The sequence below is a fragment of the Setaria italica genome, chromosome VI (genome assembly GCF_000263155.2).
Source record: "Setaria italica strain Yugu1 chromosome VI, Setaria_italica_v2.0, whole genome shotgun sequence".
Classification (NCBI taxonomy): domain Eukaryota; kingdom Viridiplantae; phylum Streptophyta; class Magnoliopsida; order Poales; family Poaceae; genus Setaria; species Setaria italica.
The window spans coordinates 21876459-21897905 of record NC_028455.1 but is presented as its reverse complement, the minus strand read 5'-3'; the positions used below and the strand labels follow the sequence as shown (position 1 = coordinate 21897905).

At 46.9% G+C, this 21447-nt stretch overlaps 1 pseudogene; it reads right to left on the bottom strand.

Moving 5' to 3' along the window:
* Positions 1-14587: 14587 nt before the first annotated feature.
* Positions 14588-19308, bottom strand: LOC101780039 (annotated as a pseudogene).
* Between the last annotated feature and the right edge of the window lie 2139 nt (positions 19309-21447).

The window sequence follows — 21447 nt, the reverse complement described above, 5'->3', positions numbered from 1 at the left end:
AGATGGCACAAAATAGATCATTGGATTATTTCACCATGTCCGGCTACAAGCCACTCCTTAGCACAATCCAAGCTAGGATGGCAAAAGATCAAATCAAAGATTCCTCCTCTTTCCCCTAACCTCTCTCCCAAAGCCTCTCACAAACAAATGAGTAGACTACCACCTACAAGCCCAAAGAGATGGCTGCCCCAAACAGCCCTCCTATACATATATAGGCATTTGGCAAATATTCAAAATACCCTTACATTAAGCACACAACCCAAATACCCTCCAAGGGTAAAGTCATCCAACTTTTTCTTCGTTCATCAAACGGACCCGGCACCTTCATGAGTTTGCTTCACCTCGATGCAAGCTTCACGTTGGTGCCACACGTCCTCTAACTCAATGCCGTCCGGTCGCACCGAACTCGTCCCCGGTTTTGAGGTCCAAACCGGCAAACCTGCCTGCGCGGTGATTTTGAAGCCCAAACCACCCAAACCCTCTGCACACCCACCTGGCGTGACTCACCCCCAGTTTTGAGGTCAAACCAGTCAAACCCTCTGCACACCCTCCTGGCGTGACTCACCCCCGATTTTGAGGTCAAACCGGTCAAACCCTCTTGCACGCCCCGCAAGGCATGACTCACCGATGTCGACGCGTGTCTAGCCTCCACCAAGTCTTTAACACCTCCAAGTCTTTTGCTCCCGGCTCCCGAGCCGCCTACTCGACTTGCGGCCATGGCGAACGTTGGGCTGACGCAGCGTCGACGGGGATCAGGGAAGTGCAAGCAGGTTCGGCCGTCGCCGGTGCTCGCTGTGTGGTTGGTGTGGACAACGACGTCACGTCTTTGGATCGCTGGTAGCACGACCAGACGAAGCCCAAAGCGGCGACCAGTGAGGTGCACTGGGGCGGCGCGACGCCGCGGGGCGCGGCCGCGGCGGACACGGTATCCGGGACACGCTCCACGCTATCCCTGGACAATGTGAGGGTGGCGAGGAGCTGGTCAGCGGGCGTCTCGACGTACGACCTCCATCTGATTGGTTCTGGTACGGTGGCCCACATGGCCTCGAAGAAGGCTTCGGGGAGGAGGCTCCGGCTCCGCCCATCCGGTCTATGACAGGCAGCGGCAGTAACGCTGGCGCGGCGCTTAGACGCGCGTGTGCATGCGGCCGCCGCACGGGTGTGCAGGAAGAGGAAGTGCGTGGACTCAACGGTGGTGCACGGCGACGCCGATGGCGAGACCGCGGCACGCGGGCATCAGGAGGGCGTGGCCTGCTGGGCGAGCACGACGCCGCCCGCCCGGAAGCGCCGGCAACGAGCAGACCGGTCCTGGTCCTGGCAAGTGACAAGGCAACTTCCCGGGGGTCGTCGGTGGCGAGGCCATCGACGCCGTCCGCGCCGCCACCACCGCCTTCGTACCGTGTGCGACGGTGAAGGTGACGCCAGGAAGGTATGTAGTAAAGGTCGTAGCGGTCGGTCGTGCACTGAGATGGCGCCGGCGTAACTCCCGTGGCAAAGCGAAATCTGCGAGGCCATTTTGAAAAATGAAAATCGGGCTGAAAAAAATCATTTTTCTTTGCATATTTTAGTTTAAGGCCGTAGCTCTGTATTCCCTGAGAACGAGTGCGCTCGTGCACGTGTACCTGAAATTGAACATAGCTGTGTGCATTGTACAAGCAGCATGTGCCTCGTATGGTCTTGAACTCTCAATAGGTCTACGTACCATGCACATGTAGGTTTATGTTAAGATTGAATGGAACTAAAAATGAAAATCCAGGAAGCAGGAGCAAATGAACTCGGCACAATCAGAAAATATAAGTGAGGCATTGTTTTCCAGAAACAAAAGATCAGTGAGTGATACAGTTTGGCAAAGCAAATGAACTCGGGACAATCAGAAAATATAAGGTGATGCATTGTTTTCCAGCTGCTGCAAACTATAAGCGTGTTCAAATAACTATGTTATTAGCAAGTCCATAAACTAGAAGCACAATGAACTAGCTTAATGTTACTAAGCGAGGTCAATCGGAGCATCAGAGCCTAAAAAACCAACTAAATAACACAAGGTAGTTATAGGAGTAGCCAACATAAAGATCTGCCATTGAATTAACATTCTGCGGATAAAGAAACGCACCAACTTGTTCAAGAAATAATAAACACATCAGGCATTAAGATTCCAGTTCATGAACTCAGCCAATATGTATATGTGAATCGTAGAAGTTCAACGTTTTCAGCTGTTGAAACTTACGCACATTTCCTAAGTCCACTCGCAATTAGCAAGCATAAAGATTCTAATAAGGTCCTTGAATCCGCTTGATTGTGAAGAGGTGCACAGTTCTGCAAAAGGATAATTCCTTATGTTTGGTGTCTTGTAGATTGAGAGAGTCCTTATTATGTCCTTTAATGGTCTGGAGCAACCAACTTTACTGATAAAAAGTTTGTAAACATGAAACTGTAAACAAAGATCACACTTAAAAGCGAAACTCCACAGACTTCACAGACAATGTTTCAAAAACAGTAACAAGCTTTATTCACAAAGTGTCTTTCCAAGTCTTTTTTGTTTCTTTCTTTCTTTCTCTAGAGTAGTGGCCTTCCAAGTCTGACAACTAATTTCCGTGATTAAACTCTGGTAAGAAAAGCTATGACTTCAACTGAAGTTATTCACTGCCAGATCAAGGATATAGCAGCTCTACAAAGATAAACAATTAAACCATTCCATCATTTGGCATCAGCAAAACACTTCAGTACAGTGCTTAACCTCATCAACTCATCAAGTCACGCTTGATGGCCAGGTGAACTCAGGGAGAGTAAATGTTGTCTTTCTCCTTTTCCAGAACAGTAGTGGCCTTCCAAGTCTGATAAGTAATCCTGTGATTAAGTCTATTAAGTTATGCAGAAACTGTATAAGATACTTCACCTGAAACATACCGTATGCAGAAGTATATCTCAAATTTTACAAAAGTTTGGTGCTTCTAATATCTCAAATCACATGTGGCATCTTATTAAAGTGTTTGGTAGCACTTTTTATATAGAATACTTGGCTCAGCTACAAACATACAAAGGTGATGTTGTCATCATGAGACAAGACTGACTTGAAAATCTTCTCCCTCATTTTCCTTCTATCATAGACGATGATAATTTTTGAAAACAACCCTAATCTTGTCGAGCTAGTCCAAATAATAGATATCCTGAATTTATACCGATACATTTGGTATCCTGGCTTTTACTTCTACGTTTATCATGACATCAGTCTCAGGATAAACAAAACTAAAACTGAAGAAACCCAAATTAAATTGAGACAGTTGACTTTTAATTCAGCACTAAATTCTGTGGTGTCAAACTGTCCTGTCCTCAGCGAATAAGATGGAAAGAATCTAAAGCATGGCGGTGCAAGGGCGCAAGCACGCTAGCTTTCAATCAGCCTCGTAGGATGCACTTTGTTCTTGGGGCGCCGGCAGCACGTGGAGGACGCCTGCTGGGACGGTGGCCAGGAAGGGGTGTCGCAAGGGCGCCCTAGGGAAGAGGTACCTCCGGGTGGAGGCAGGCGTACTGCACCGATAAGAACTCAAAAAACAGATCGAACCCCCAAGCGATTGAATTACTATACAAATTAATAAATTATCTAACAATGCACGGTTAGAACTTCTCTATATTATATACCACTAAGTAGTAGTATAGTGCACCGTAAAAGAGCTCAGAGTCGGTTTGATAGGTCCTACATCGATACTGAAACAACAAACAATTGCTCGCCCCAGCTATGACCTAGCTACTAGCTAGTCACATCCAGTCTTACAAAACAGTTGCAGAAATTGGACCAGGAAGCATGTCATTCCATCAAATTCAGCTGACTACCATTTTAGTTTACTCGCAAAACCAAACTAAGCCTTGGTTAAGGAAACATCTAACTCTCTTGCTATGAGAGGTAGATAGACAGAGACAGTCCAATAGATAAGTTCTTGGAAAAGTTTTCAGTGGAACTCTATAAGAAAGTAGTGCTGATATAGTTCTGAACCAGACTTGATGCTTGTAAATCTAAGTATGCTCTTATGGGAATATATTGAGAGGTGGGAGGTGAGAACCACATGTGATGATTTTGTTAATCAAATTACCTGATAAGTGATAACTAGGAAAGCAAAGTGGGAAATGATTGTAAATAGATACATGTCACAGAGACATTTTAAGCAGAATATCACATATCATGTTATCCCACAGCTTGTAATATGTGAGTAGGGCACACATTTTCTATTATTTGGAAGAAAAAACTAATAGAGCAAGCCAATAGCACACGCTACTGGAAACAAACTTTTGTTTACTGTTATGAAGTTATTTTAAGAACATCAATTCATGGATCCACTTATTTGGAAGATGCAAAGAGCATCCACCTTTCCCGTAAACAGATAAGGTTGTACATAAAAGCAACAAAACCTTGCAGCAAGTAAAACATTGGCCTTGATCCTGATATCTGGCAAACATGCAGATTTGTTCAACACTAAATACTTTCTCCTACGAACTAATCAATTCAATAAAATGATGTCACAAATAATATATGATTAGGCTCCAATTCTTGAAAGCTTTGCTTCCATTTTAATCTATGATAGAACATATATCACTAGGGATAAGCAAAAACAAATGACCAAGGATGAAGAGAAAACGACTAGACACAATGTACTCTCTGCATAAACCCACTATGCAGACAATTTGCCTTCTATAGTACTATGCAGTATGTACACCGCATAAACCCAGTATGCAGACAATGTACCATTTTTGGAGAAAATGGAACTTTCTAATGAGAAGTTCCCTCACTACAGGTCCTCTAGAATTCAAAGCATTAGAAGGCAAACCTGTGGCGTTGCAGCCATATCTGAGAAATTGTGCCGAGCTTAGTAAAGGCCTAGTACATCGAAAGCACAACCACATTATTAAACTTTCACATTAGAAGTCTATATACTAAAAATCCAAATACATGGCACATCATACAAAGCTCTAATTAACTTCAATTTCCACAGAACAGGGTAACCAACACATAACACTAATATACATGTACGTTCAAATCAATGTCAATGGATGGTGATATTATCAAGAGAGGGTGAATACATTACACACCTTGCATGACTCATGAACCAAGAATTCAAGATATGGCCACTGCCGCTGCCATTTCACTTCAATAGAGGCGCAAAACTCAGAGAAATGATGCAGCCGTATAGCACAGAAAAAAGTAGTTCAGAAACTGAAGTTAATTATTGTAGTTCAGAAATAATTGTCAGTAGATTTTCTTTTCACTATTAGGTATCAACCGGTTCAGAGCACAACAACAGAAATATTGTTATAGCATCATATCAAGCAATTCAAAGGGTATAAAATTACGTTTAATTCCTAAATGTGACAAAAGAACTGTCCTTTCCTGCATGCATGAAGCAAACAGCAAAAGAGGATATGGTGCAAGAATGGCAAATGTACACACTGTGGAACACAAAAGCTATCTGCACACCCCGACGTAATGGTTTGAAAGATTACATAAACAAATAACCAACTAGTTAGCAGGTCTACTATATCAATGAAATAATATATTCGAGATAATGGCATTTATTAATTTACTAAGACAAATGTTGCTGAGGAGTTTAACCATGCATCGCTAGCCCATTTCTGATCCTATTTGAGTATTTCCAAGTTCCAACCTAGATTTTTTATACTCAAACCCTCCAAGTAGACAGGACAGAATCACAGAAGTAAAACAATTAATGGTGTGAAAAGTATTGACTACACTGGCCCAAGCTAGTTCATGATGAAACCAGAAAGTAAAACAACGGGAAAGTTAACTGTTACTTCTTAGACCTGAAATGGTTGCCTAGAATCAAGGTCATACAAAAAAATTTTGAAAGCCCTGTGCTAAATTTGAGGCCCTGCCGCAAGAAAGTCACTAGGTTTTTTTAGGAAGGCGGGATTTTTTTTATTTTATCACCATCACACAGTTTTCATGCTAAAATATAGGTCTCCAAATTTAATAATATGTCACTTCACATAATTAGGACAATTTTGTTGATGGAACAAATATTAAGAATGAATTCAAGGTGTATAGCATGACCCTAAGGGCTCTACAGTAGTACATAAGGTAACCTTGTGGTGACTAAGCAGTATGCTAGAACCTGAGCTCATTGTTGCCAAAGGCAATATAATGACAACATAATTAAAATGAGAAAACATATGCTTGAGTTCAAAGTAAAACACACTATAAAAGTCAGTGGAATGGATTGTTTTATTGCCACTAGAGATAATTAGGGGAAAAGTACAGATGAAAGGTACAGAGCCCTGTTCGTGGAAAAAACATGGTAGTACAGAGCGCCAGACCTAAATATAGTGTTATGTTGCTTCCTATAAACAGATGACAGAACCCTGTTCAAGAAAAAAAGATAGTACAGAGCGACAGCAAAACATATGAAGGTCTTGACTGCTTGGAACTAAGGGCTACACCTAGATTTGAAAGAGCATTATAGGGAAATTTCCTGTGCCACATGACTTCTATAAGAATCTAAGCAGCTTTAAGCCCAAACGAATCTGTGGCAATAACGGCATTAATCCACCAAGCAACTCAAGCAACAAAAGTGAAAACTATATGCTATGATTCAGTTGATCACATTAGCAAATAGATCATAACTAGCTAGCAAAATGGCTGATGAGTGCCAATATATAAATGTCATTATGCCATGCTCATTTTTTACATTGAACATAACAACTAATATTAGTGGCAAAACATTCCATTTTGAGATCACATGCCCGGCAGTAGCACTAATGGTGGCAAAAGAGATTTAAGATTAAGTTAAGAACAACGAGCCATGGTATATTACTTATTTGAAAGGTGCAACAAAAATCTAGCAGCAGCAAACACATTGTTCCATCATCAGAAAAATATGCAGATTGGTTGAATACAAAATCATCTTCTTCCATGGACTAAGCGATTCAATCAAATAGGTAAGACAATTCACCCAAGATTAGCATCCCGTTAGACTTAGAATAAGTCCAGTTTCAGATGTATAAAGGCATCACAAACGAAGAGAGCAAAAAGGTATACATTAAATGGTTCGCAATCTTTCGTTCTAAGCATACTACATCAAGTTATTAACCCAGTATACAGATCATGTCTCCATTTCTAACGAAACGAAATTGCCTCGATATCCCACAAAAGAGACTTCTGGAAATGCAATAGACTACATAGCAATATTCCACAACACTACAGCAGATTGTAGAGATGCAAAAGACTAGATAGCAAACCTAAAAATTATGTGGAACTCATATTAGGCCAAATTACAGCGAAAGCATCTCTACATTGAGATTTCCACACCCAAATGGCGTAATAAAACCCAAATCTATGTCGCATCATGCAAGATTCCAATTAACTGCAGTTTCAAAGGTTCGCAGTGTATCAAGCAACAACAAACAACTGACAGTAACGAACATGTGTGGCCAACAGCTTGCTGGTGATAGAAAGAATTGAATACGCACCTTAAACCACATGTGCATGATATCAATGTGAGTCCCTTGTAAGCCCTCCATTGAATACTCAGTCAGATTAAAAGTTCGAAAAAATGACGAAGCAGAACAAAACAGAGGTGAGGAAGCATTCGATGTCAGTAAGCATGGAACCAACCCTGCCTGCGCAGGACCCCTTTGCCGGCACAAGCTATGAGCACGAGGAAGAAGGCAACGATGGGGATTGTAAAGGGGCCACAGAGCCCATCCTGATCGCGGCACCCTCCACAGGGTCGTCAGGACTCTGTCGCTGGCCTATTGGCGCCTTCATCCCCACCAATCTGCCATGAGCACCGAAACCCAACAAAATACACAAGCCCATGGCTTAGAAATGCTCATGGGGAATGAATTTCAGCATCAATTTGGGGATTACTGAAGGAAAGGAGCTGGAATCACGAAGCATTACCTCTCGGGCCACGCCGTTGCGGCTCGGCGTACGTCGCCGGAGAAGCAGAAGGAGAGAGGCGATGTGAGGAGCAGCCCAATTGACAGGGAAGAATGGAGAACACCGTTGCAAAGGCGGTCGCACGGCACGGCCGGGAGTCGTCGCCGCAGTCCCAGCGAACGGCGAGGGTGGCGGCGTTGGCGGCGTTGCTCAGCCACAAGGTGGGGACATCAGCGGCCACCGGCCAGCGAGAGGAGCCCGCGCTGAGCCACGCCACCGTGGCCATCCTCTTCGGCAGTTCGGCGGCACCTGGGTGGAGCCGTTGCCACCTCGATGTCCGCCATGACTGGAGGCGCAAACCATAGGCTCCGGCCTCCGGAAGGTTATAGAGGGGTGAGCGGGACAAGTTGGGATGGTTTGGTTTGGTGAGTTTGGGTGTACGGAGGAAGACAAGGAGACACAGCCGATTTTGAAGGCACGTGTCGTGCGCACATCTTCGGTTCTGGCCAAAGAAATTGGTGCAAGCGGCTTGCCGGTGCATTGCCAGTGCCGATCTTGCGACGTGCCGGTGTATTTAGGTCCTGTTTGGATAGCAAGTGCTAAACTTTAGCACAATGCAAAAGTTTAGCATCCTCAAATGTAGTGCTAAAATTTAGCACTTAAAGCTGTTTGGATAGTGTGCTAAACTTTAGCACATTAGTTTGCAAAAGATAATTATACCCCTCTGCTCTTGTAATCCACTCAAGAAATCCAAGCAAGCTCCAAATTTCCCCTCCCGGCACCACCCCCCGCACCCCATCCGCCGCCTCCACCGCCCCTGCCGCCGAAGAGGCCCCCGACGCCCGGCGGAGGAGGTGGTGTGGCCGGCGGAGGCGGCCGAGCCCAGCGGAGGAGGCAAGCTCGAGAGTTGGCGGAGGAGGCCGCCTCCCTCCCCGCCACCACCGCCTCCCTTCCCTCCTGCCACCACCGTCGTCACCTTCCTCCCCGCCACCACCGCCTCCCTTTCCTCCCGCCACCACCGCCGCTGCCTCCCTCCCCGCTCCACCCTTGCACCCCCTCCAGATCCGTGCGTCGGGCGGAGGAGGCGGGGCCAGGCGGAGGCGGGCGTTGGAGGCAGGGCCAACGGAGGCGGGGCCTGGCAGAGGCAGCGGCTGTGCCCGACGGAGGTGGCGGGGCCCAGCGTTGGCGGCGTGGCCGGCAGGGCCGGCGGAGGCAGTGGGGTCAGCCGGAGGAGGCACGACCGGCGGAGGTAGCAGGGGCGCCCGAAGGAGGCAGGTGGCGGAGAGGGCGAGACGGCGCCGGTCGGATCCCGGGCTGACGGCTGCCCGTGAGGTGGAGGCGGGGCCGGTGGAGGCGGCGTGACACGCCGGTGGAGGGGGCGGGCGGCGAAGGCACGGCCGGCGAAGGCAGCGCGGCAGGTGGAAGAGGTAGATGGCGGGGAGGAGAGAGAGGAGAGGAGAGAGGGGGGCACCAGGGGAAAAAATAGGCTTATGACCACTTTTAGCACCCATAGCACCTTTTAGCACCCCTTGGGTGTGCTAAAGAAAATGGGGGTGCTAAACTTTAGTACACCCCTTTTAGCACTCCTGTTTGGGAGCCCAAGTGCTAAAATGTGCTAAAAAGTGGGGTGCTAAAGTTTAGCACCTTTCCAAACACCCCCTTAGTAACAAGATAAGAAATTGTAATTTATGCTTCGATGGAGTAAGCTACGTGCCAACGATAGACAAGTGGCCTCTTGTTCCTAAATTTTAGCGTATGGGACAATTATTTCATGAAATAATTATTTTAATTTTCCCACATCTAAATCATCTATATAATAAAAAGCACACTCCAGCTGTCCCAAAATAAGTGCACCTCAAGTTTTATCTTTTTTTTGCGAGGACTTCAAATTTTATCCTAAAACAAACCGTCTTAAATTTTATTTATAAAAAAGTACAAAATACATATTGCTGTTCTTCTCTCTAATTTTGATTAATTAAGATAGTTAGATTTAGAATAAAACTATAAATGTACTTATTTGAGACAGAGAGTACATGGATAAGGTGGCTATAAGATGGCTATAAGGCCCCTAGTATGTACTAATGTATTTGCCCCTTGAGAAAAGGAAAAGGAACTAAAAGTTAGTGCCGACGTGTCAGCATTTTCTGATTATTCATCCTTTGCTTTTGGCTATACTCCATGCACCATGTAATATTTGCTCCAACGAGACGCATCTTGTGCTAACTCTTAGGCCCCGTTTGGTTATCAGGACTAAAGTTTAGTCTCTGTCACATCAAATATTTAGATACTAATTAGAAGTATTAAACATAGACTAATTACAAAATCAATTGTACAGATGGAGGCTAATTCACGAGACGAATCTATTAAGCCTTAGTCCATGATTTGACAATGCGATGCTATAGCAAATATGTGCTAATCATGAATTAATTAGGCTTAATAGATTCGTCTCGCGAATTAACCTCTATCTATAAAATTAGTTTTATATTTAACTCATATTTAGTCCTCCTAATTAGCATTCGAAGATTCGATGTGATATGGACTAAGGGCCCTTAACCTCCTTATGACGTGCCAACAGTTCTGTACTGCTGTAAATGTTTTTTCTAATCTTTAAAGGCTGCTGATATCATTTCAAAAAAAAAACTTCTGAATGGCTCTGATATTAGCTCTCTTGAAAATACTGGCTTTAGCTTAGTTGGTTGAGCGTGTGGATTTACGCCTAGACAAGGTATATGAGTCCTCATCGAGGCGAATTTAGGGCCTATTTCTTCTCAATTACAATACTGGCAAGCTAGGTCTCCTTGGTTGATTTAGTATTTCCATTTTATGTATGTTAGTCTGAAAACCAGTATTAGCTTATACGTTCAGACATTCCAAGGATCTATGTTATTGGCAGCAGGTAGTGGGAATGTGCGATAGCAACAGGAGGCGTGTGCTGATGGTTTGAAGAAAACTGTTTTGCAAGTAAAACTTTGTTGGAAAATCTGCTCTGAATGACAATTCTTCATTGAAGTAGCTGCGAAGCCCAGTTTCATATGTATGATTTGTAGGAGTTTGCAAAAGAATTTTGTACATCTTGGTAGGTCCTTTCCTGTCTAAATGGCTTGATCCTGAATGGCAGGGCATGAGCGCCTTTTTCTTTTCCCTGTCCATTTGGGCTTGCACAGGAAATGTAATATTGTAACTGTATTTATTGTTTTGGGTCCTGAACCTGACATGAGAATGAGCTTGATGAACTGCTCCTGCTCTTGCAGCTGTGCTGCATATGACACAACTGAACAGCAAGCAGTTCATGGTGAATGGTGATGCAGCATTATGAAATGACATTTACTCAACTCTTCAGTAGAGTGCAGGAGTATCAATTTACATGTACAAGAATAGCTGAGCCTTGTCTATCAATTACACTATTAGATCCTGTTTGTTTGAGCTTTAGCTTTCCAAGCTATCCAGAAAGCTACCTTTTGGCTTTTGTGGCTTTCCGAAAGCTACCTTTTGGAAAGCTAACACTATTTGGCAACCTAACTTTTGGAATGGTGGGATGGAGTGTCTGTACTGTAGGATCCACATGTCAGGCTTTTCTTCAACCTTGGATGCCAGCCTCCACGCTCCTACGGCGGTGCAGGCCGACGGGGAGAGGGAAGGGCGGGGGTGGCCGGAGGTGAGACCGACGGGGGACGTCATGCCGGGGAGCTCCGCGCTCCTACAGCGGTGCAGCGCCGGGCACCGAAGGGGCCGAGAAGGGGTGGTGGCGGGTGAGATTTGGTGGGGAGGAGGGGTGCTGCGCCGGCGGGGAGGAGGGATGCAGCCCTGCCCCCGCCCCCGCCCTCGCTCCCGCGCTCCTCCACGCCGGCTAGGAGCCGTGGCCGAGATCGCCCCGTCCTCTCCCCCACGCTCCTCCACGCCGCCAGGGAGGAGGGGTGCGGCCCCGCCCCCACCCCTATGCTCCTCCACGCCGGCTGGGAGCCACGACCGAGCTCACCCCGTCCCCTTCCCCACGCCGACAAGAAGCGGCCAGGCGGAGCAGGAAGGCGCGTCGGCCGGGCGGAGCAAAGGGGCGTCGCCCGTGTGGAGGAGGGGCGCACACCGGGGAAGCTGGTCGGAGGAGACCGGAGGAGAGGGAGACAACACAGATGGAGATGGAGGTGAGGAAAGAAAAATAACCGGTTAGCAATATAAACGATGTCAGGTGGGTAATTTTCATGACCTTGACGTAAAAAGCTGCGGAAAGCTCACATTTCAGTGCTTCTGGACTTTTTAAGTAATCATAGCTTCTGTGGGCTTTTGGTTTTCGGAAAGCTCAGTCCAGAAACTGGCCATTTGTTTGAGCTTTCAGCTTCGTATGTGAAAAGCTGCTAGAAAACCCAAACAAATTAAACGGGGCCTTAATGCACCGACGACAATCACGGCAACGGCAGACAACACAAACTCTAATGGTCGGATCGTTTACGTACAGATTGCAGATGAACTCCCGACTAAACCTTCATTGGAAACTAGGGAGATTCGAGATTTCATGAAGCACCTCAATGCCGTGCAGCTTGCCGGTCCACGCGCCCTCACGCCCGGGTGCGCGCGCGTTGCGCTGCCTGTGGCCTGCCGTCCCCGGCACCGGCGGCGGTCGCGGTGGCCTGATCACCTGTACCGTGCGCCGCCGCTTTGCGTCCTCGGCCTCCTGGTACGGCTCGTCGAGCTTGCGCTTCGTGGCCTCCATCTTCTTCGTTCTCCTCCTCGGCGACGCTGCTGGCGACGACGGGCGGCGCGTTCTTCGGCTGCTGTGCTGGCACAACGGTTGGAGATCGCCGGGCGCCAGCGCGGTCTTCTCCGCGGGCACCGCCCTGCAGCGTGGGGAACGACCCGAGTTACTGCTGCTTGCATTGGGCACGTTCTGATGACCCTGACCGAGCCCCTGGCCCCTGCACGGTCCCGCGCCTGTGCGCAGCCGACCATGGCCGAGCAGGCACACCCGCGCCCTCCTTAGGTGCCCGTCCCAGCAGCCAGCCACTCCGGCCATCCGCGCCCGCGGGACGAAAGTGCGCCTCGTGCAGGGGCGGTTGCCGCGGCTGCGGCGTGGACGGCCTGCCATGCGCGCCGTCTCGTTCTCCCTCGCCGAGGCACTCTATGCCGCCGGCGCGCCGCTCCGCCACGCCGTGCAGCGTTTCGTCTCGGTCCCCGCCGGACACCGCGTGCGCGCGCACCAGGACAACATTGCCGGCATCCGCCTCCTGCGCTTCGAGAGCTAGCTACCACCTGGCCAACGCCGTGGTGAAGGCCCGGCGATGCTCTTCTCCACGCACGCTGACAGCACGAGGGACCATGCGGCGGGCCTGTTCCGCTCCGCGAGCTCCTCCGAGACACTTTCCGCGCCCACGGCGGCGCGACGCGAGCATGAGCCCCTGAAGTCCACGTTCGACGAGAAGCTCACCCAGCTGGACGCCAGCAAGCCCGTGCTCGTCTCTTGTTACGACCTCTAACTCTAAGACGCCCGCGCCACTGGTGTTCTCGCGCGACGACGCCCGGGAGGATGAGAGCTACGACGAATCGCAGAGGCCGCGCCGCGTGATCCGGGGTCGGCCGCCGCTTGAAACCCGACGCGGAGGGCGGCAGCGGTGCGTCGGAGCTGGGGCTGCGCGTGGCGCCGGCAAGGGCATGGTGGAGCCGGGGCAGGCGGATGGGATCGGGGGCTAGGTCGCCTAGCCGGGGCGACGGCGAGCATCCTGCCTCGGCTGATGCAGCGCCGTTCGGCCGGTGCGGGGGCGCGGCCCTGCCAGCGGCCTGAGACCGACTGGTGCGGCCGAGGCTCGGTGCGCTCGCCCAGCCATCGTGGGGTTGTCCGAGATGTTCCGGTTCCGGTGGCCACGACGATGCTCGTGCCTTCGGTGGCGCCGGCGCCGGCGCCGGCTCTTGCAAGGAGGCAGCGGTCAGGGCTCGGGGAGTCCCATCCGCCTCAAGTCAAGTGGCGTCGAGCACGGCGGCACCCAAGTGCGCCGGGCAGATGTGGCCCGTGGAGGCTCGGAAGTGGACCGCGTCTCCGCGACGGTGTCCATGGAACCCCTCCCACCTCCAGCGGAAACGACCATGGTTGTCTGGTTCCGGTGTTCGATGAAACAACCGAGATGATGTCCTCTGCATGAGGAAAGGAAGCTGTTCGCCTTGAGCTTCTCTTCTATGACATTTTGATGTAGTCAATTGGCTTATAAAATAAGCATATTACATGCAAATTTTGGTCTATTGGCTTATGAAATTCATCTCTATATTTCCCATATACTCATTGGCATGGGCGCATGGCTGGTGGGCATGGCAGACTGGAGGAGATGTTAGAGGAGAGCGTGTTGTCCAATTGTTCTCTCTGACAGGATGCTTCGTGCCAAATGTACCAGCTAGAGGCTCATCTGGTTTGTTGCAAGTTTGAGAGGCTCATCTGGACCAAAGGCTGCACAGCTGCTCGCGAGACGCCGGTTGCTCACTGCTCAGATCGATCTCCCTGGTGCCTGGTGCCGACTGCACCAAATCTGATATGGGCTGGGACTGCCCTACAAATAGTAACCTGACAGTTACACACAACCTGATCTATCCCATTTTCCCACTACATTAGATTTATGATTTGCCATTTCTTACACTGAAATTCAGATTAAATCACACAGTACTAATAAGCAACTCGCACAGAGCATAACTCACATCACAACGGCACAACCCCTGGAAAAAGAGAGATTTGAGCAAGTGGATAAATGTATTACAACACAAATACAGATGCTGTATATATAACTAACTAAATACACAAGGTACCAGTACCACACCAACATCTATATTCATCTCTAAGCACCCCTCTTTCTCTCTCAAGTCAATAACCCACAATCTCCCCCACACAGAACAACCCAATTTTTGATGCACAAGCATCCATCTCAAGCTGGTCACAACTGGCAAGCCATTCAATCAGCAAGATATTCACCGCAAATATGCTGTCAATAAGATAAACATAAGCCACAGGTACCCCCGGGCTGTAGGTCTGGCGCTGAAAGCTTCAGGTGATGGACTGATGGACAAAATATTACGTAGTGTACAAGTGAAGCCTAATGTTGTTCCATTAATGCTGCATCAGTCTCTGACAGTGGTGCTGAAAAACAGGTAACATGTCATTGGTCAGTTTGAAACATTTTATTGAGTAGAGACAATGGATTCCCAGAAATATTATCCTTAATTATCTCATGAAAATTTAAATATAGAGTGTGCTGGCTGAGGACTAACAAAATTCTGACAACATGAAAACTTATAGAAGTGCAGGCATACAGTAGTGTGTGAATATGCATAATTACTTTCCAAAACGAAATTCGTTGAGTTTGAGAAGACATACCAAGCAGGTCCTCATCAGCATCATGGAACTGCGAAGATTCCATCCACAGAGGAGGGGAGAATACTTGATCAAGAGCATCATCAGCGATACATGACTTTTTTTAGGGCAATCTGCGAAAATGACTGATGTGACAGACCACTGACCGGGTCAAGAAAATTCATGGCGCTGATAGGATCATGTCCATTCAGTTCACTTAACAGAACAGGACATGTGTTTATTGGACTGTCTGCATTGTAGTAAATGTCACTCGTGCTCTTTGGGAACTTCATCTGAGGCGAAGATAAACCTAATCTTTGCTTTCATCGATTTGTTGTTGCATCCATATCCTTCCTTGTAGCACCTGTTCACAGCAGAATAAAGAAGTGCTCTGAACCATTGTCGCTATTTTTATCTTGCGGCCTCTCTGTATTCCTCAATGGCTTTGACAGAGCAGCTTCACGAACAGACCATCTAATGTCATGAGCAAAATAGTCATCATTTTCTGCGAAGACCAGATTGAACAAAAATAATTAACAATGCTAAACATCAAAAACACATCACTTTCTATCAGTAAAAATGAAGACGTGCAGCCTAAAGACAAAAATGGACAAGCGAAGAGTAAGAAATACCATGGACTGAACCATTTATTTGATCTTTAGTCGAGGAATAGTAAGCGTTTTCTCTTCTGATGTGACCTCCTGCCTAGGTAAGTGTGTTAGCCAAATTCCGTTTTTATGTCTGGGTTCCTTTTCCAGAAGAACTTGGAGTCAGGCTAATAGAGGTAACTTTAGAGCAGGACTGCATCCAGGCTTGTCCCTGTATGCAGAAGAGAGCTTAGAAGTCATCTCTGAAATTTCACTGCTGCTTTCATGCTTAAACGTCTGTAGTCGGAAAGCTGTAGAAAAAATGTGCATGCCCAACATAGCAAATCATTTATGCTTGATGAGATTTCATAATATAGCAAACTAATGCTTTTTTTTAGAAGAATAGCAAACTAATGCTGCTTCATAGGTACTATGCAGCTGCCTGTAAGAAAAACTTGCCCATGACCATTATGTCTATACCCTACTTGAACAGGTTCTGCAGCAAATATGCGAAATCATCATAAAATAAAATAGCCTATTACTTAAAACAGTCTTACTTCTGATCTTCCAAGCCCTGCGCTTTGTACAGACAGCGGTAGTCTGGAACTCAATTGATATTGGATTACTAACACAATTCACTTCTTCTGAGAGTTCTTCTATTGACTGCTGCATTGCCAGGATAGCTTCCTTCAGTTGATTAATTAGACCCTAGACAAACAAAAAAACTGCCAAACATTAAAAACCCATCAAATGTGGTTGAACAATTCACCAGTAAAATCCAGAAACCTGGTCTGTATTGGTAGACTGCCAGGGGTTCATACCCATGTTACAACTTATAAATAAAGAAACCAGCCAAGTTTTGCATGGTTGTTATTACCTGTATACTGACTAGATGCTGGCAATGTTCGGCTAACTTTGCAGTTAACGAGTCAGCATGAGCGCTGGTCTCTCCTTCGGATGCGCTCATCAGTAATTATGGCCCCTCTCCATCATTTGCTTTGACCTATCAAATTAGTAGACAGCTACACATCAGCTCAATGAATGTGTATTTTGGTTCAAAAATCAAAATGCAGAAATGTACCAGGAAGTCACAATATTAGTATCTGATGCATACCAAACACAATGCAGTGCTTATACGCCTTGATGTAAATTAATGGAGTACACGCAGAAATACCCTCGGTGATAATGAAATATGGTTCAACCCAAGTCATGCATCCCCATTTCTTTATATGGAACATTTTCTAATATATTTATGTTAGTTTATGGTCTATCAAGCATTTAGCCATTGTACTAATTGTTTCAGTTGAACTGCGGTAAATATAATCTATAAATCATCTTTTGTATGCTTATGCAAGATATATGAAACCAAGTAGCTACATCAAAGTACTAATGAGCCTGGGAAAAAGTCATACCACCATGCTACTCAAAACTGATGGCAAGCTAGAGATATCAAAAAGTTCAAGCATGCAAGGAAAAGTGAGACTATAGTAAACATGAAATTAACAAAGGATGGGCAGACACCGGACAGTCAATAAAATACATAAATGAGGGCGCGGAAAACTGTTTAAATATAGCTGAATGTTATGGAAAACTGTAACATGTAATATTTGCATCGACATTGCATGTAATCTCAAGCAGAAATAAAAGGGATAATATGAGTTTTCAATGTGAAAGTTTAAAATTGAATGTTTAAATATCCTGAAATTCATTGTGTATCATATAGCACACATGTAAACCAGAGGAGAAGCAGAATTAAACTAGCAACATTTACACCCTTTATGGTTCAGAAGATGCAAGGCTTTGTTAACTTGTAGGTCATGCCATTTTTGCATATATGATATTATTTATGAAGTACTCCTAAAGTCGTAAGCCCTGTGTATATTGTAATTCCATTAAGTAATTGACTATTATCGTGCAATAATCATGTGACAACGTGTAACATATTATCTGTGTAGATCGAATATGTTCTAGTAGTTTGTATCTAAATCTAATACCTGCAAAGAACATTCAAAGTTTGTATCTAATACCTTTGGATTAAAAAGACATTCAAGCAGTCAATAGGGGGTTAAGTATCGTCAACACTATTGATGATGTTAATATAAGTTGTCAAAGTTAAATATTTCTCTAATCACTTTTTTACTGGGTCATCTCCTGTAATTAAAGCAGAATTTAAGACAACTGGGTATCCATATTTCAGAGAAGAATGGTAGCACATTTCTGTAACTAAACATCACATCAAGTACTTAAAAGGAGATACTATCATGATTTCTTCCTAGTTAATGCATGGATAAAGGGGGAAGTTGGAGTCAATTGATATCTTTTTGTGAACTGTGATGGCACATTATTTGGGTAAGAAGACAGTAATACTTGGTTCTTCATCATGTAGTCAACAAATCAAATTGATCACAGAGTTTAGCAGTAATCTTCCTATTATATATGCTTTACACAATCAATTATTGCCAATAAACCTAACACTTTGTCCAAATATAGTTTCATATTGCAAACAGAAATTAAACTGTAGTCATCCATTTACTGCAGTAATAGGAACTTTAAAACACAAAAAGAACTTGAAGTACTAAGTCTAGATACACGAACTTATTATCATAACTAAAAAGTGTGCAGGAACACAAGTGGCAAAGAATCACTTGTGCCTATGCTTCCACAGCGACAAAACCCACGAAATTGAGGATCAAAGGCTGAAAATGGTTGTGGGGAGAAGAATTGGATGGGCCAGCTAGTACCTCCCCCACGCAGCCAAAGCAGTGGCAGCAGAACGGCGAGGTTGATGAGGAGGAGGCCCACACCAACGACGGAGAACGCCACGGAAAGGCGGAATCCCCGTCGCAGGCCAAGAGCGAAGCCATGAGGGTGGCGCTGTTGACGTTCCTCGCGAGGCCGTAGTAGGGGACGACGCCTTCAGTGTACCTCCTACGCTCTGCGGTGGCGGCGGCAGCACCATGGCACCATCATCGCCCTCCTGACCTCCGCGGCAACGCAAGCAATGAGGACGACGCACGGGACGCAGACTACGAGCAGCGAGACGTACGGTCCCTCCCTCGGAGCACGTCGCGCAGCGGCCTCCGCCTTCGCGACGGCGGCGTGGGGGCCTCTGCTCTGACCGGGCTGCCATGGGAAACAGGACACCGCCGCAAAGCAAAACCCACCAAATCAATCGTTAGTCGAGCTCGAAGCGGAGGAAAGGAAGGGGGCAAGTCCGGCGGCATGCGGGCAAGTGTACCTTGGGGACGGCGGCTCTCTGGACGAGCAGCCCGGTGAGAAGCATCACGGCCGCCTTGGGCCGGTAGTCAGCGCGACCCAGCCCCTGCGGCTCGTGGCGGCGGCGCCGGCGTCGACCACCAGCGTGGCGGCTCTCCAGGCGGGGAACGGCGTAGTGGGAGAGTGCCATGGGATCGGGAACCTCTAGAAGCTTCTGCGCCGGGCGGCGGCGCGCGGGGGCAGAGAGCGGGGGGTTGTGGTGGTGGCCTTGTGGAAGACGAGACGGTGCTTGGTGGAGGCGCGTTCGCTACTGCTGCGTGCACCCACTCTGTGCACGGGTTTTTGCTTGGGATAATGCCTCAAGAACTCCCACTAAAATCTTGTTTGGATAGTAGTCTACTCGAAAGAATATAACTTTAGCATCCTTCACACAAATCAATAAATAGGTAAAATAACATATGTATCCCTACTTCGATAATATTTTAAATGGAAGATAGTCTCAAGCACCAACTTACTTCAAAAAGTTTAAAAGAAATTTCTACAGGCACTTACCTATCACAAACTCACAACTTAAATTGCTATGTGCACTCACGTTAACCAGTACATGCTAAAGTTGCATTATATTTTGGACAACTTTTGAATCCTAAAATTGCATAGACGGAGGGAATACTGTCCAAACAATGTCTAAATATTTTTACCTTTTGTCTTTTGTCTAGTAGTAACAGTATTTGAAGACTTTTATAGGGAACATTTCATATTACCGAATAACAGTTCCATTATTTGTGTCTGTGCTAAGCATGCACATATTAATCCACACTAATTTGTGTCGTAGGTATGAGAGATAACGTTACGTCATCTACTTTAAAATGGAGTCAATGGAAGTGATGAATAAGGCCCGTAGTACAGTTCCACTGTTACCAATACTAAGAAAAGTAACTGAGCCTATTAAGTTTTATGGGGATGGGGATGAAACTCCTCTCTTTATCCGATGAAAGTCCTCCTCCCCTCTTCTTATAATAATTCTTCGAAGTCAGCAAAATTGTTTATGTGGTATAAAATTTAATGCTCAAGAAACTCCCATGAAACTTCCCATAGAGGGGTGAAGTTGGCACAAGTCCATGACTCTTCACTCTACGGTGGTCGATGTTGGTTTTGTAGCACAAGAGTTACGAGAAATAGAGGTAATGAAAAATTATGTGTGGCTCTGTTTCAGGAAGGTAGGATGGCGGGTGGGGAGGAGAGAGGGGGGAGCCGCCAGAGGCAAGAGGGAGGGTGGTGGCGGTGGATGGGCATCGGGAAAGAAGAGCATGGGAAAGAAGTCCCGCTTAACAGGTAAGAAAAATTCAGTTGAAAATTCCCATCCATGTTGTATCTTGACTGCTGGACTAAGCGGCTTATCTGCTAAGTGAAAAATAAGATAAGCTTTTGTGTGGAATTATTACTTATTTTGACTTACGTAGGCTGGCTTCTTAATCACCTGCTGGAGCGCATCCAGATCGCTCTGGTATGCCGTGGCGACCGCACCAAATGGTGACACGTACAGAACTCGTGTGATGTCGTCGTCGCGCGCGTATGTTTGTGTATATGGCGGCATAAAGCAGGCGTCCAAGGTCCCTCCGTCGTCCGTCCGTGCGCTAGCTCGGTGAAGGCACCGGTCTCCGACGATGCCGTTCGGCGCCGTGCAGGCCGACCGGCCTCAGCGCACCGGTGGCCGGCCTGGCACCATGTGTATCCATATATGGCGTCGAGCGCCAGCAGCTGTGGCGACGAAGCTGGCGCACAGCCCGTCGCCCATCCATGGAACACCACGCGTGATTCGATGACGATGAGGTTTTCTTGCACTACGCCGCCGATCGATGCTGCCGCACGACCCGGCCCGGTCCCATTCGGCCGGTACCGTCCAGGCGGCGCGGGGCAACGCGCCACCGTACGGGTAGGCACCCGCGGATCGGTGTTCTTCTGATCGATCGGCAGCGAGTGCAGTTTGCTGTTGCCTGAGTGGCTGACACGACGGGGTATCGGATCATCAGAGTCGGATCAGATGGTTGTTGTGACGCTGCTTCCCTCCACCCGTTACTATCTTTTCGTGGCACATGTATGATAGATGTACCGTGACACCGTCGGTCCCAAGTGCATGCGAGCGGTACATATACAACCTCGATCGTCTCTTTTGCCTGCTACGGCTTACTTTCGTCCAAGATCGTTTTCGTACTGTGAATTAGCTGTTTTGATATTGCTCTGAGATTTATCAATTTGTTGATCAATATGTGCCAAAGGTTTACGTATCGTGATGCATTTGGCTTTGTCCTTTTAGCTGTTTCTGCTATAAAAGTTCTCTTCACTCCCATTTCATGCATAATGCATTCCTGTCTTCATGGATGCTTACAGTCTAATTTTTCATATTGCTTGCCATGTTCTCTATCTCAAATGAGTTCGGTTTG